At 41.9% G+C, this 8,149-nt stretch overlaps 1 pseudogene; it reads right to left on the reverse strand.

Annotated features, from left to right (window-relative positions):
* Positions 1 to 1,999: 1,999 nt before the first annotated feature.
* Positions 2,000 to 7,017, reverse strand: LOC129857044 (H-2 class II histocompatibility antigen, A-K alpha chain-like; annotated as a pseudogene).
* Positions 7,018 to 8,149: the final 1,132 nt, after the last annotated feature.

An 8,149-nucleotide genomic window follows, 5' to 3' on the forward strand; every position in this document is an offset into this window, starting at 1 on the left:
TGACTGGGAGAAGTGTCAAGAATAATAAAGCAATATATTCCATAGTACACTAGAACACAGCAAACATGAACAACAAGTCTAAACATAGCTGAGGGCAATTAAGCAAAATGTCCACTAGATGACAGCAAATGGACCTATCACGAACCTGGATTTCTCACCCTTCCTGTAGGTTCGTGACAGGTCCATTTGCTGTCATCTAGGGGACATTTTGCTCAATTGCCCTCAGCTATGTTTAGACTGTTGTTGTTCATGTTTGCTGTGTTATAGTGTTCTCCCTCTTCAAATTAGGGCTAATTGGAAAAGCTGTTCAATAGAGGACATTGTATTATTTCTTTGTACTTCCTGACGAAGGCCATGCAGCCGAAACACGTCGGATTTTAAAAACTTTGTTTCTATTGAACATGCCATACAAATAAAGGCATTTTAATTCATTATATGAAGAGTGCCTTGGTCCTCCTTTCTTTTTGATGACCAATTCACCCCTTTTACAAAAGAGCACCTTCTGTCTACCAAAATGTACTAATGTGTACCTTAGTAGCGCTTCCCTTCCTCCTCTTTCTACTCTACTCAGCAAATTGGATGAAGTCTATCACAGTGCCATCCATTTTGTCACCAAAGCCCCATATACTACTCCCCACTGCGACCTGTATGCTCTCGTTGGCTGGCCCTCGCTTCATACTCGTTGCCAAACCCACTGGCTCCAGGTCATCTATAAGTCTTTGCTAGGTAATGCCCCGCCTTATCTCAGCTCACTGGTCACCATAGCAGCACACCCCCGTAGCACGCGCTCCAGCAGGTATATTTCACTGGTCACCCCCAAAGCCAATTCCTCCTTTGACCGTCTTTCCTTCCAGTTCTCTGCTGCCAATGACTGGAACGAATTGCAAAATCACTGAAGCTGGAGACTCATATCTCCCTTTCTAACTTTAACACCAGCTGTCAGAGCAGCTCACAGATCACTGCACCTGTAAATAGCCCATCTGCCCATTCTGTTATTTATTTATTTTGCTCCTTTGCACCCCAGTATCTCTACTTGCACATTAATCTTCTGCACATCTATTACTCCCGTGTTTAATTACTAAATTGTAATTATTTCACCACTATGGCCTATTTATTGCCTTACCTCTCTTATCTTACCTCATTTGCACACACTGTATATAGACTTTTCTATTGTGTTATTTTTATGTTTATTCCATGTGTTTATGTTTATTTCTGTTTATTCCATGTGTAACTGTGTTGTTATTTGTGTCGCACTGCTTTGCTTTATCTTGGCCAGGTCGCAGTTGTAAATGAGAACTTGTTCTCAACAGGCCTACCTGGTTAAATAAAAAAATAAAAACAATTAAAAAAGCACAAAGACATTGGCAGCAAGTTTAAATCTCCAACCACTCCTGTGCAAGTGATGAACAGCGTCATGTGTTTTCATATGTATCTTATATTTTGCAATAGTTTACTTTGAGTGTGTGGCTACAACATATTGACTTTTGTGACTAATAGACTGGTTAGGCATCTTTTATAAATGTTGTATCATTTTTATCCCCTAACACTTTACTATTACTATTCAAATTCTTTGTAACACCTATAAATTACATTGTACTACTTTGTACATACGTGTTTCATCGTTATCTGGGATAAAACCCAATGGTCGATCAGTCAGTGAGGTTGAAGCGTCTGTTCTGTGTCTAGTTAACCCAGACAGTACACTTTGTTTTGGGGTAAGTGCTAGCAAAAGCATTGGGTGAAAATATGTTTTGTATGTTTTAATGAGTAGGTCATTAAAAACTACTTTTCAACTTTTGTGATGCTTTCTTTGTTGTTGCTAAAAATGAATGAATCTGAAAACCAAAGCCACAACAAAGTTAGTGATTTTAGTGCAAACTAGCACATTTGTGTTAAAGGAATTTTGATTCCTGTTTATTAACCAATTAAATTAAAACACTCTGCCCATAAATAAGAATTTGTAAGATAATTATCAGCAAAAAATGGATAGATACCAGTCTTAAAATCAATCAATCAATAGCGTTTATTCTCGAGAGTACTGATCATAATACATTTTACATCAGGTTATATAATAAAGATGATGTCATAGGTTTTAATGTCCAACCTCCTCTCGGATACAATGGCAATACAGTTCGAGTTCTCATTACTGTCTGCCACCTGTTCAACTATCTACAACCAACTCAAGGTCTTTCCCCTCCCTGGGTAGAGACATCATTCTAGCCTGTCTGAAGATAAACCCATTCTTTCTAACAAGGAACACATAACATTCAACATTTATGAGTTATAATTCTAAGTCAAATGTATACATATTTTAGTCATTAAACACAAAAATCCCGTAACAATTTGTAACAAGCATTCATTGTTACAACTCTGTAATTGCTGTTGTTGTTTGGGGTTTTAGGCTGGGTTTCTGTCCAGCACTTCGAGATATTAGCTGATGTACGAAGGGCTATATAAAATAAACTTGATTTGATTTGATTTGATGATGTCAGTACAGTGAAACAACGAGTTATTACAATGTATTACAATACTTTTTACATTGTACTCGTGTGTAAATACCTTGTTATAATAATGACACTACAGTGTTATCCAAACTTTATTTAAAGTGCATTCAGATTTCAATGCACTTTGTAATATACAATTGTATTATTTTGTATTGACCTGAACACCAAGCATCCTCATCAAGAGGATAAAGTTTGGGCTTGACAGTTGCTGGATCTGGGTTTAAGCTCCACTCTGGGCTACCCCACTGAATTCACTGCAATATCAAACAACCAACCACAAAGACCAATTCAGATGAATAAAATGTTGTGCTGGGTTCTGATCTAGTTGTACTGCTGACAACCCTAGACTACACATTGACCCTGAACTACACAACCCCATTACCCACATTACCTATTACCCACATTACCCACATTACCCCCCATGTCAGCTATTTACAATATCACTTTCACCTCCATTCTGTAACTCTGGTTCTCACTTAATTTGAAGTTCTGATTTCCTTTGACGACGAGGAATGTTCCAGTAGCCACTCCCCACAATACATCTGGACCAGCACTGGACCCACTCACCTCACTGACCTCAGGGTCTTGGGGAAAGGAGGACAGAGGTGCCATCAGTTAGAATTTGGGTTAGCCAATAAGACACAGCATGAGAGATTAGACAGAGACAGAACATTCAGTAATCACACACACTGTAATAGACATATTACTGAAATATCTAAAGGTATAACTATTCAGAATTTCCCCTCACCCCGGAACCTGGTTTTGGGGTCCTCCAGGGCCGTGTGCTCCACAGTGCAGACGTAGACGTCCCCCTCCTGTGGGGTGAAACTCAGGCTGGAGAACTGGTGGAACGTTCCATCTTTATTAGGATAGTACCGACTGAGAGACGCTCCCTCAGTCACCTCCAGGCCATTCTTGGTCCAGCTGACTGGGAAAGAAGTTATTCACAAAACAGATAAGGGTGTTCTCCACCCCCAGCTCCTCCTCATCCCTGGGGTAGATGGTGCTCTCAGGGGTATCTGGGGGGAAAATAGAAACCGTAAAATAGAAAAAGACACCACTAGTGACATGAACCAAACCCATTCATGATCTGGTCTGATATTCAGTAGATCACTGTCTGTCCGCTAGACTAAAAGCCTTGTGGTAGAAAATGTTATATGCTCTCATCTGTGTTCTATCCCAAGGTTCACATGTTCTGTTTAATTGTCTGACAATGATAATTGTTATTTTCTGTTATTAAGTTGCGAGGTGCTTGTGGTTGGGTCACAGGGTGCGGGTCAAGCAGACCTCTCTCCTCCACCTTGAGACTCAGCCTGAATAGATAATATGTATCTGTGTCTGCTTAGTCATGCTTAGGAAACTTGTTTGTATAGCCGTATATAAGACAACTGCTGGGACAGTCCCAACGGAGCTCCCGATCGACGTGTACATGGTGCATTGAGTTGGTTGGAACCTCTCCAGTTAACTGTTAATTAACAATGATTCATTTAAGTTTGACTTCGAGTGTCCCTGTGTTGAATTTCCAAGACAGGCTCATCACCCACTCTGGAGGGCATTGCTTTTACAGGTGTCAGGCAACTCCATGCACAGACTAAGACACTCTTCCAGGTAAGAGGTACACAGTAAAATACAACTATATTTATCCATTGTTTTTTACTGGCTCCTAGTCAATGGGTGAGAGTATGTAAGCTCTTTTCTTTTCAGCAGTCATACAATTATCCCTTTTGCATGAAGAACTATCTGATAACTAGGTGAACCTCACATAGTTAACTGGGTCCTACCCTCGTTCAGACTTGACAGCATGTACATGCACCTGAGTCCTAAAAACGCCCCCATTCAGACATGAAACCCAGGAGCCTCTCAGATGCATAGATGACTACATACACATTTCTTGAATGTTTGTTGAATCCCTCCTTGGTGTGTTTTTTATTTGATAGATTTAGTCAAATGCTTACCATAGATATACAGTAACTTTGTCTGAACAGGAGCATTCCAGTCCAGCCCAAGGGCATTTCTCTCTCACACACCCTACAGGCCAACACTGGAACTACACCTACAGTAGGAGCAATGAGTAGAGGAGAGCGAGCTAGATGACGTACATCACAGTCATGCCCTCGTGCTCTTGGGGGATGTCCATGCCTGCACTGTGGAGTTCTGGGGTGAGAGATGCAAGGGAGCAGGTTTTATTCATCATGGGCAGATTGGATGTTATATTTAGAGGATCTGATGTCTTTTATTTTATAAATGAATGATACATGTCTAGTTGTATTTGAGCATGAGTGAAACACAACATGGATGAAATGTGTCCTCCTTCTATGCCCCAGAGACTGAGCTGAGTGGGTCCGGTGCTGGTCCTGCTGTATTCTCTGGAGTAGGCCTGACTCTGGGGCTGCTAGGGGTGGCCACCGGAACATTCCTCCTCGTCAAAGGAAACCAGTGCAACTGAGTCATATACTGTTGTGTTAAGTAACAGTTCTGTACAGTTTATCTCAGTGTTTGTTCTCTCTTTTATGATCCCCTACATTTAAAAGTCAATTAAAGAGCATGAATTCACATCCATACTTTGACATGCCTTTTCCAAACCTATTTAATTTGTCATTTAATCACCCACAGACAGTCAGGCAGATGTATGTACACAGCTTTTATTATTGTCACGACTTCCGCCGAAGTCGGTTCCTCTCCTTGTTCGGGCGGCGTTCGGTCTTCTAGCCATCGCCGATCCACCTTTCATTTTCCATTTGTTTTGTCTTGTTTTCCCACACACCTGGTTTACATTTACCTCATTACTTGCTGTGTATTTAACCCTCTGTTTCCCCCACGTCTGTGTGTGAAATTGTTTGTTGTAAGTGCTTGGGCACATTTTGACTGGTGCGCGACAGGTTTTGTACCCATATTTTGTATTTCTGGATGCCGTTGGTTTTGATAATTAAACTGCTCCGGTTATTACCCAGTTCAGCTCTCCTGCGTCTGACTTCCCTGCCACCAGTTACGCACCCTTTACAATTATTGCAATTTTTTCCTTCTGTTTGTTTTTTGTGTCAATTCTTTGTTTCTACCATGTGAGACCCAAGCATAGATCCAAATGAGCCTTATTGTATTACCCTTCAGAAATAATAGGCCTTTGAATATCAAGTTCGTAGAAAATGTTTCTGGAAACGTTGCGAAAATGTAACATAGGGCTTCAACGGTAGAAAGAATGTGTGGTAGAAAAACTGTGAAATTCTATTAAAATCACGTCAAAATTGATAAAAAGCATTGATGGAAAATATTGTCTAATAGTATATAAATCTGAAATGAAGTCCTATTTTGTCTGAAATAGCCCATTGATCAACTCCACCAATCCACATTTTAGTGTTTCGCTATCAAAAACATATATTGAAAGGATCAAGTATTTTGTGGATTTTCTATGTATGGAGAACATCTAACTCAGTTTAGTAGTATTTGGTTGTCTTTTCTGGCTTCATTTGGAGAGATAACCTCCTATTTGACTTCTTTACCGTAAAATGAATGGCCGTCAATGGTAGTATTGTCACGTTCCTGACCTATTGTTTCCTTTTTCTTTTATTTATTTAGTTGGTCAGGGCGTGAGTTGGGGTGGGTTGTCTTTGTGTGTTTTTGTATTGTCTAGGGTGTTGTATGGTTTATTGGGTTAAGTAGAGTAGATGGGTTAGTGTTCAGTGTAGGTGTCTAGGAAAGTCTATGGTTGCCTGAATTGGTTCTTAATCAGAGACAGCTGGTTATTGTTGTCTCTGATTGGGAGCCATATTTAAGGCAGCCATGGGCTTTAGGTGTTTGTGGGTAATTGTCTATGTGTAGTGTTTGTGTAAGCACTATCTGTCTTTATAGCTTCACGGTCGTCAGTTTTGTTAGTTCGTGTATAGTTGTTCGGTTCTTGTTTTGTTTTCTCTCTTCTTGAAATAAAGATGTATTTTTCACACGCTGCGCCTTGGTCCAATCTATCACAGCAAGACGATCGTGACAAGTATTCTGACCTCATAAACCACACTTTAAAAATATATATATTTGTTCATTTTATGTGTGGAGGGGACTTCAAAATGACTCTTGAAGTATGTGGTTGTCCATATTTGCAGAATTTGGAAGAATAACTATTTTTCAAACTTTTATTTCAATATATGAAAGTGGCCCTATGTCTCATTTTGGCAGCCCTTTAAGCCCAATGTTGTGTTTTTGCAAAACTTCCAAAACTACCTCTAGCTCTGTGTCACGCCCTGGCCTTAGTATTCTTTGTTTTCTTTATTATTTTAGTTAGGTCAGGGTGTGACATGGGGAATGTTTGTGTTTTGTTGGTTTTGGGTGTTTTTTATGGTAAAGGGGTTGTTGTATAGTATATGGGTTTGTGTGGAGTACATGTGTCTAGTGTTGTCTATGTATGTTTAGTGGTCTAGGAGAGTCTATGGTTACCTGAATGAGTTCCCAATTAGAGACAGCTGATTTCGGTTGTCTCTGATTGGGAGCCTTATTTAGGGTAGCCATAGGCTCTCATTGGTTGTGGGTAATTGTCTATGTCAGAACGTTTGTAGCCTGTGTGTGTAAGTGCACAACGTTATTTAGCTTCACGGTTGTTTTTGTTTGTTTTGTCTTCCGTGTCTGTGTCGTGTCGATACCATACGGGACTGTTTGGCTGTTCGTTCATTTTGATGTCGTCTGTTTCCTGTCCGTGAGTTTATGTTTAGATATATAAGTTTATGTTCAGGTTTCGTCGACGTCGTTTTCTTGTTTTGTAAATTTGAAAGTGTTTTGTGTTTCGTGTTGCCATCGTCGTGTAAATAAAAGGATGGCTTATTTCCCTGAAGCTGCATTTTGGTCTGATGATCCTTCTCTCCTCTCCTCGTCCGAGGATGAGGAGAGCGACAGCCTTTACAGAATTACCCACCATTATAGGACCAAGCGGCATGGAAAGCGGCAACAGGACCTACCTACACAGGATTCATGGACATGGGAGGAGATACTGGATGGTAAGGGGCCGTGGGCTCAACCGGGAGAATATCGCCTTCCTCGTGAAGAGCTGGAGGCAGCTAAAGCCGAGAGGAGGCGATATGAGGAGGCAGCACGGAGACAAGGCTGGAAACCCGTGAGTACAACCCAAAAATTTCTTGGGGGGGGGCCTTAAAGGGAGTGTGGCGAAGTCAGGTAGGAAACCTGCGCCTACTCCCTGTACTTACCGTGGAGAGCGAGAGTACGGGCAGACACCGTGTTACGCAGTAGAGCGCACGGTGTCTCCTGTACGCGTGCATAGCCCGGTTCGGTACATTTCAGCTCCACGTATCGGCCGGGCTAGACTGAGCGTTGAGCCGTATGTCATGAAGCCGGCCCAACGCATCTGGTCACCAGTGCGTCTCCTCGGGCCGGCGTACATGGCACCAGCCTTACGCATGGTGTCCCCGGTTCGCCTACATAGGCCGGTGCGGGTTATTCCACCTCCCCGCACTGGTCAGGCGACGGGGAGCATACAACCAGGTAAGGTTGGGCAGGCTCGGCGTTCAAGGGAGCCAGTACGCCTGCACGGTCCGGTATTTCCGGCGCCACCTCCCCGCCCCAACCCAGTACCACCAGTGCCTCCTCCACGCACTAGCTATATGGTGCGTGTCTCCAGCCCTTTACCACCAGTGTCTAAACCACGCACC

The sequence above is a fragment of the Salvelinus fontinalis genome, chromosome 6 (genome assembly GCF_029448725.1).
Source record: "Salvelinus fontinalis isolate EN_2023a chromosome 6, ASM2944872v1, whole genome shotgun sequence".
NCBI lineage: Eukaryota > Metazoa > Chordata > Actinopteri > Salmoniformes > Salmonidae > Salvelinus > Salvelinus fontinalis.